The 8,874-nt window shown below is 41.7% G+C and overlaps 1 protein-coding gene across 2 annotated transcripts in view; it reads right to left on the bottom strand.

Annotated features, from left to right (window-relative positions):
* The window catches only part of LOC116383533 (filamin-A-interacting protein 1-like), a 21,913-nt gene extending 18,583 nt beyond the window's left edge, over positions 1-3,330 (bottom strand). For both annotated transcript variants that reach the window (XM_031847452.1, XM_031847451.1), the window contains exon 1: positions 3,008-3,330. The gene's annotated coding sequence lies outside the window, so the exon portion shown is untranslated. The remainder of the gene's footprint in view (positions 1-3,007) is intronic.
* Between the last annotated feature and the right edge of the window lie 5,544 nt (positions 3,331-8,874).

Below are 8,874 nucleotides of genomic sequence, written 5' to 3'. Positions count from 1 at the left end.
CCTTATAAAGTTCTTAAAGAGCATATATGCATACTTTCATATCAACATCATTTTCCTACATATTGATTCAATGGATCTCCAACCTGCAGGTTGCTCTTTAAGAACTTTATAAGGTTGACATAAGTGTTTGTTAGCTTGTGTTGGACCTAGGCCAGTAAATTTAGTCTTAAAGTAAGCTGTTCAAGTCAATATATCACACTCTGGAGTGCCTGGAACGATCATGTTAAACTTGGCTAACTGCACCATTCCAAATTCACCACCACCACCCATTTAAGTTCAGTAGAAGAGCATTTGTATTGTTTTGTGTTGGTATTGTGACTGCTCTTTTGACTGTTGTTTTTTTTCATAGTTAAAAAAAGTGTTACTATAAAAACAATGAAATATATTGTTGTAGGTGAGGTTAAAAGCAGAGATTAAAATTTGTTAAAGAGCTTTGTCTCACTAACTAATTACAATGTAATATGTGGTCTTAAGCACTAAGAAACAATCAACCACAGAGACCAGTCATCCTTATCTCTGTGCTTTCAGGAAATATTCACCCCTACACATCAGTGACATCACTCTTAGGTGACATCATCATCACCACACACACACACACACACACCAGTTCACTGAAAGACTCATGAGGATGTCTCTTCCCCTCAAAAAACATGAATGAGAGAAGAAAAGCATGGGATGGGTAGAGATGGAAGTGTCTTTCCCTTCTGTGGAATTTTATTTTGATTAAGTTGAATTTTTTGGTGCTGAGAAGATACAACGATGCAATGCACGATACATGTGGTAAAAGAATAGTTAGCCTATTAAGCTTACTGTATGTGAACTTCACATACTTCACATATTAACAACCAATCTAATAGCAAGTGTACTTTGCCGTCTTGAAAGCTACATATCAAATTTGGGTTTGAGACGGTTGCTTCTTTTGAGAAGGACTTATTTTTAAACCAAGGGAACTTGAGTTATAAGTACCACTGTTCTGTGAAATATCCAAATGTGTCTAAACTGCATATTTGGAATTCAAGACCAGAGGCCCTTATACTACTGGAGCTGTGCATGTGTTAGTGACAGCTGTTGTTGAGGCCGCAGAGCAAAGAAGGAATGAGGTTACTGAGTTGATCATGTGCAGGAAACCGTAAAGGTGTCAAAGAATGATGAAAGCGATGCATTTGCAACATTTAAAGGCACAAGTCCTCTTCTTCAATGCATAGTTCTTGCAGCTCTTATTTATAAAATAACTCAATTTGTGAAATTCAAATCCATCTTTTTATTCCTTTTGAAGCAGTTTCCGTGTGTTAATTGACAAGCAATTATTTGAAAACATGCTGCACATGCCACAAGTGCTTCGTGCAGAAACACAGCATTACCTCTCGTCTTGTGCAGGGTCCAAATACACCATGACATGTCCAGAATGTCCATTCTCAGTGTACTGTTGTCAGTTAAACACTGGAACTGCTAAATGTTGCGACTGCCTTGCTCATAGTCTCATGCTGAAGCTAACGCTACACCTCACAGTTAAACTATGGTATGTCCTGACCTGCCACTCCAGTGACATAGAGCTACAGTAATGTCATGAGGTAAGCCAGTGACACATTTAGTACGTCTAAAATCAATGCTGCTTTGGCAAGCACCCAAGCTTGGCCAGCTTGGTTTCAGTTCAAACAGGGACCACATTACTAATTTACAGTAAGACTGATTCATTTACAAGCTGGGACTGACAACTGTCCAGTCAACATTCACAAATCTGTCTTTCACGAGGAACCATTGGGCTGATTGAGCTCCGAGAACTTTGCAGGGCATGAGACGTGCTAGAGAGGATGAGCTTAGATAAAGCTGGAACGAGCGCAAAAAATGTTAATGAGTAATATCTGGCAACTCGTTCTCTTTGTCTGGTGTCAGTGGTGATATCACTGAGTGCGCAGAGGCCACATCAGCTGGAGAGGGTGGGAGGCTGGCGGAGAGAGGAAGGGTGAGGCTGCACAGAGCCCCTGGACACTGACAGAAAGGATCTTTGACAGCAGCTTTAGCCACACCTGCATTGAGTCTCTTGCTGAGAGCGAGATACTTTCATGGTATAGGTTTTCGGTCGACTGAGGTCATGTGCGCCTTGAAAAATGGACAGCGGCTCTCAGGAGCCATGTCATGTGTCTCCTACGAAAAGGCAGATGACTTCATGTGGATGAAATGGAATTCATTTTTGGCTTCATTACCATCCATAAATATTCGTGATGAAAGACGTCATCCTGCTGCAGCTCGCGAAGGCCTCAGAAGCTTCACAATGTTAAGCAGTGGTGGGGGTGCAGATTGTGTATTGTGTTCGGTGGGTGTCCATTAGGTATGGCGCCTACTGTACACCCACAGCCCCAGGTGGCCGTGGGAGAAGTTGAGGGAAAAGGCTGCATGTGTCTATTTCTATGTGAGATTCCCAAACATGAACAGACAATTAAGATGGATAACTTTTCTTTCTTTTACATTCTCAATATCTCAATGTCATCCCCTGTTGTCTGGCGAAGCTGTGGGCTTCACCTCCCACAAAAGCCCTCACACTAAATGGTCTTATTCATACAGCAGTATATGATGTAATTCATTGAGACATGTTTCATTCATGACTCTCTCTTTTCTGTATGCGTGGTCACAATGCCAAATCTGTATTGCCAATAACAGCACCAAGAGTAGTCCCTTGTCTTTTCATTGGCGAGTAATTAATGCAATATGTTGAAATCCATAATATTTGAAAGTATAAAAAGATGTGCTGAAGTAAGTACATTCTTCAGGAAAGAGTTGTTTCATTCATTCAGTGCACAACAGTTCTAACTGTAGCTCAACTGAATTTCTATCAGTCAAGGCTCCTTATTAGCTTCATAAACTGATGACAGCTAAGCAGCATCACCTATATGTTTCCTATACAGCTGGTAAGCTTTGCCAGAAGCACATGGCTGTCTTTGGCTGTTTCCCACACAAGGGCAGGGAGAACAAGAACGCCTTAGGACAAACCCAGGAGAAGCTGACTTACCTGCTGTTGTGTTGTCCCCAGGTTTGAGCAATTAGTAGTCACACCAAAGGGTAATCCTAGAGAAAAGGCTCTAAAGCAGCAGAGTATCCACTAATATCCTCTGGCTCTCGTGTTCCACTTGTGGTGTCCTCTTGTGCTGGCTACAGAGTTGGGCCAACAGCCATCCCAAGCTCTGCTCTCTCTCTCTCTCTCTCTCTTTTAGTTCTTGCTTTCAGTTCTTCAGGTCAGAGAGGGAATGGTAGAGAGCAATAACAGAGCACTGTAACTTCCCTCTCCCTCTCTCTCACCCTCCCTCCCTCTTTTACTCCCACTGCCTATCCAGATCTACTCTGCATATCGGTCTAAAACACACCTCTCATTTTCTTTCCCTCCTTCCTCTCCAGAAGTCAGTTAAAGAGTGTGTGAGAATAAAAGACAGAAGGGGGGATAAGGGAGGTAGGCAGGCACTATTCTCCTCCGTCCCAGTGGTTGAAAGGCCTCGTTGCACAGTGAAAGGCAGGGGTGCGGTGATGTCCTTTTGTCAACGGGCCAGATCTTTTCACTCAGCAACATCCTCCATTTTCTCTCTCTTCTCTTTTTTTTTACTTGAGTCACCGAGGCTAAAAGTATTTTTCTATATTTAACTCGTCCGCTCTTGCCAACATGGGTGCTATTAGCAGCTGAGGCTAGCTGAATGCTAAATGTTTTGGCTGGCCAGTTTGAGAGTTAACTCTCCCCGCTGACCCTTGGTGACAGCTGAACTATGCCATTTTCTCATGCTGGGAAAGTCCGGTGACAACAACCACTCAAGCCCTAACAGTGGTCCAAGGAACCACCAATTGCTGACTTAGGAGGGCTGAGCGAGGCCAAACTCTCCAGGACTTTGGCAGCTTGACTGTCTTTTTGGCCCTGTTTGCAGAAAACAAGGCCAGCGAGCCAAATCTGAGGGACAGTAATTGTGCTTTGCATCAATGGGGATAGTTAACTTTGCTGCCAGGGTACTGTTGGGTTAGACATGTGGAAGCAGTAGAGAGTAAACACATCTAAATTTGGTTCACCTACTTTTTTATTTGTGGGATAGCTTTTAACCACCTTCCAAGGTTAGCAGTTGCAGTTTCCTGAATTCTACATATATGTGGAGATGATTTTAATAGTAGCAGTGAAGTTAGATAACTTGGTCACCATTTATGACTTATGGCAGAGGTAGAGAGTGTATTGACAATGTCACAAATGGTAAATGTAAAACGGCTCTCCACTTCTGCGTCGACATGGGCAAAAGGCCCAATGCAACAGTGAGCTCCACTCTGTGCAGCACTGTGATTGGTTGTTGTTTTAATATCTGGCCACAGTGACAGGGCGGAACAACTACTAAAGCAAAAATGTACTGATCAAATCTTTTTGTTTCTACCTGACCCTGTTATCTGTTACTGGTTAATGTTTATTTTGTTTGTAACTCATGAGAATCACTGACCACGGTTGTATGTGAAGCATGAAGGGTCAAGGGAGTGCCCCATTTCTCTTCTCCTCAAAGTGAAAGACTTGTCTGGTCACCAGAGGGAAACGGGAACGTAATGACACTCTTATCTCTAGGTGGAAACCAAAGCAAACAAAAGACACGGCAGCGAACCAACAGAGAAACTCACAAAGGAATTATGTCAGATGGACACATCCACTCCCTCTTTGTCAGTTCTTTGTTGCAATGCAGATCTGACCCATTGCAGGATCATATGGGTGTGGGGCTGATGTAATGTTTTGTTCAATGAAATGAAAACACACTCCAGCAGACACAAATGCGCAGATGAATAGGCAGAAGAACGTTTTCTCTGGTTGTTACCAACGTTCATTACTTTACTGTCTTTCCTGGATACCTGGATATACAAGGTCACCTGAGAGTTCAACATCTCTGGAGCAGCATCAAAGGCATTTTTCCCCTTTTTGTTGTCCTGCATGTGACACTCGAAGTGAATCAGAGCAAAGAAAAACTTAAAGGAAAAACAAAACACATTTGTTTGACAGACGCTTTCCTCCCCACATATGAAGTCATCCCCCTCCATGTGGTATTGAAGAGGAAGATCTATCCAAACTGAGGTTATGAGAAGTGTATTTTGATGGAATGCCATACTTCCCACACCCAAAATGAAGTCATGTGGTGGGATCAAGTGAGGAAGAGGTTTGTTATGATTTCAATCTGTATATATATATATATATAATGCCCACATAACGGTGGTCCTGTCTGGGCCCATCGGGGCTGCGGTTGTTATGAATCATAGTAGAAACTCGGGCTTGTTGTAGCTGCCGTTCCCACACTTATATGATGTGATCAGAATAAATAGCACTCTGATTTAATTAATGCAAGATGGGTGATAAAACATCTCTGTGAGATTTGAGGTCAGTCATCCAGCTGCAAGGAAGCTCCCAAGTAAAACTTTTGTTGACAGTTTGTTGACGTAGGAAATGAAAACAATTTTATGTTTGGCAAATCAAAACCATGAAGTCATAAGCCCGTCTTGTCATCTGATAACATAATCCACATGACCTTTGCCAAGAACATACACACACACACACACACCTTCATTTTTCACACAGGTCCCCCAACGCTATCTTCTCGTCACATGCTCCCCTGCAGCGAAGTAATGCGGGGGGTCCCATCCAACAGTCATGTCTGTCGTCAAAACACTGAACATTAGCAACTCTCTGTTCACTTCCACTTATTCTGCTCAGACATCGCCTCAGCTCTGCCGGGCCATTTTCAGTTTGGGGCGCACTGACAGATGCTAATGAGCTGTCCATGCAGAGTGAGATTACACTGGGTCTAGACAACAGGGAACATGGTGTTCCTGGCCTGAAGCCAGGAAGGGACTAAAGAGGTTTTTGGTAAAAAGGGAAAAAATGAGGGATGTGTAAACTGGAGTGATAAGACATAGGTAAATATTTCGAGCAGTATTTGTGATTGTGGCCACCTGTAGGCCTAGTGTGCTGTTCAAAGAAACATTTTGGAAAATATGCTTATTTGCTTTCTTCCAGAATTACTGTAGATAGGATGATTCATACTACTCTCATGTCTGTATGGTAAATATGAAGCTAGAACCAGCTACCAGCTTGCTAAGCTTAAGCATTAAGGCTGGCGACAGGGGGAAACAGCTAGCTTGGCAGTTGCAAGGCAATCAGGAAGTCACCGTTCCTGGCCCGCAGAGTGAAAAAATGTCAAATGTTGTTTTGACAGTTTTTTGTGTGGAATACACAAACAAAATACAACTTTTGAATAAATGAGCTTTGTACGTGCCGGTAGGTAGACAGAGCCAGACTAGTGTTTTTCTCCTGTTTCCAGTCTTTATGCTGCCTCCAGCTACATATTTTCTGTACAGACATGAAAGCGCCATCAATCTTTCTGTCTTACGATGCGCATAAAGGAAAATAAGTGCATTTCCCAATTGTTACTCTATTAGTTTAATATTAATGCCACCTGTGGTGGTCCCCTGGGTGCTTCAGGGGACCACCCTCAATTATTTAAGTTAATTATATTTAATTATATTACTTCCCTGAGCCATGACCAGGCACATACAGCATGCAGGAAACATATTTGCATTTTTTTTCTCTCCACACTTGACAACAAGAAACTACAACGTCATATAAACCATGTGTGCCACAGAACACCCGGCGTCTTATACTTAATTTTCCTAAAAAGGCCAACAAATACCACAAAAATACCAACAACGCATGTATCACAGGAAAACAATGATTACCACAAGAATTTTAATGTTGAAGTACCACATCTTCTTTTATGTGGTGCTGCGCCATAGGATGTTTTGTTAAGGTTGACAGACAAGAATGTCTAATCAGGGTTTACATTTTCCACTTCCGAACACAGTAATGGTACCCTGTCCAAAGTGATAAATGTACATTATTTTCTATCTATAAAATGAATCAAAAGGACACTACTGTATAATAGTTTAAGTCAAACTATTCTCAACAAGCACTAAAACATCTTCAGTCAAATTCAAGAGATTACTGTAGCATAATAGTGCTGTCTCACTTGACACTACTCTTCTATTTGATTGGGACAGAAAACATATGGTTTATTTTCCCAGTTTTGTCTTTATTGGAATACAATATGGCCATAGTAAATTCTTAAACCAAGTAATCCAAATGGTTTTTAATGGTATACATCTGGTTTCACTTTTTTTGGCAGCTAATCCTGTTGAACTTGTTACAGCATAAATAACAGATCGAGTAAAATACCAGAACATAATACTCAACTTTGAATTATCATCATAACAGAAGTTATTGTTTAACATAGTGTAGGACATATCATCTCTTGTGGTTTCTGAGTTTATTGATGTTAGTCTGTTCTTCTAAATTGGCTTGAAAATGATATATTTTAAAGTATTTCTGTCTTTCTTTCTCTTCTGATGTTTCAGTTAAAGAGATGACTTGCCATCTCAGAAATGTTAATTACTTATGTTTCATTTCCTGTCTTTGCTGATCACACACTATATAGGTTGTATGGAGGAAGAGACTCTGAAAAGTAAGCCGACTCAGACCACTGGAAGACATGGGTCTTAATTGGTAACGGTTCCTTTGACAATATTACCATAAACATTACCTTGAAATTGTACAACCTGTGTCTTATACACTTAAATGAAGAGATGTCAAGCAAACATTTTGATATCATGCATGATCCAATTTAAAGTAGTCCGTCTGGGGAAGTGGTTGACTATGGTCTTGGATCCTATTGTTCTGGGGTCGTGGCTTTTACTTCAGCTGTAACACAGCTCACTCTTATGCTGCATGATTTCATCTACTGCAATTGCTAATGGAGAAGGAGTGGCAACAGGAGGTCTGGGGACTGTCTGGCAGTCATATTTTTAATCAATGGTGAGATGATCATTGCTGGAATGATAATCAAAGAGGCATTATGTGCTCTGTAACCTTTTGCTTTGGAGGACACGCACCATAGACTGCATGCATAGGCACTGTACATATAATAGACTGTCATTGGGAGGTATGACCACTCAGAGCCCCAGGTGATGAATCATGAGATAATCTATTCATGATTCTCTAGATTACATCAATAGCATAGTCTCATTGCTGTGTTTCCTACAAATTGAGTAAACTGTCAAGAGGGTGACTTTGGAGAAGCTTCTCCAGAGCTGTAGACCCTCTTAAGGGCCTGAAGCTCTCTCCCAAGGTCAGCCACAGCAGGAGACAGACCTGCCACTCATCTGCCAAACCCTGGAGGAGAAGGACATTACCATCTCAAGCTGTGACACCGGTGACCCAGCGTGGGTCGTGAGCAGAGACGGGAGACCACGGGGCCCCGGGGGTTCATTCCAAACAACAGCTGTGCATCTTCTCTACAGTGGACAAGAGGCATGTGGGCTGCTAATCAGTTCAAGCTGAGAGGTTTCAATTAGTTCAAAATTATGGAGATGTCAAAAGCTGAATTTATAGCCTGATAATGACGAGGGGATATATACAAGGCTGGAAGGGCCTTATGCTTAAGTATGACCTTGTTTTTTTCTCCTAATAGATGTCTGCATTATACAATTAAGTAATAGCTGTATTCTTGTTCATTTTGTTCATGGATAGCAGAGTTTACAATGTGGCATTGTATTTCACACGGATGCAGCATTTATAAAGGGAACAACATGAGAGTAACTAATGAGTAAGTAAGTCGCTACGATTTAGGATTTAAGGACGTCAACCAAAACTGCGTTTTGTAGGTTCACTGTAAATAAAGCACATCACCATTGAATTGCCGCCCTCTTTCGGCTCTGACGCATTACTACATCAACAATAGACTGCTTTTCAAGGGCAAAGCAAAACCCCGCCTTCTCAAATTTGATTGGTTTAGATTAGAATTCTCGCGAGCTCATTGGATAGTCGGA

The sequence above is a fragment of the Anarrhichthys ocellatus genome, unplaced genomic scaffold, assembly GCF_004355925.1.
Source record: "Anarrhichthys ocellatus isolate YVR2014 unplaced genomic scaffold, GSC_Weel_1.0 scaffold7, whole genome shotgun sequence".
Classification (NCBI taxonomy): Eukaryota; Metazoa; Chordata; class Actinopteri; order Perciformes; family Anarhichadidae; genus Anarrhichthys; species Anarrhichthys ocellatus.
The sequence above is the reverse complement of the archived record's forward strand: the minus strand, read 5'-3'. Positions and strand labels throughout refer to the sequence as shown.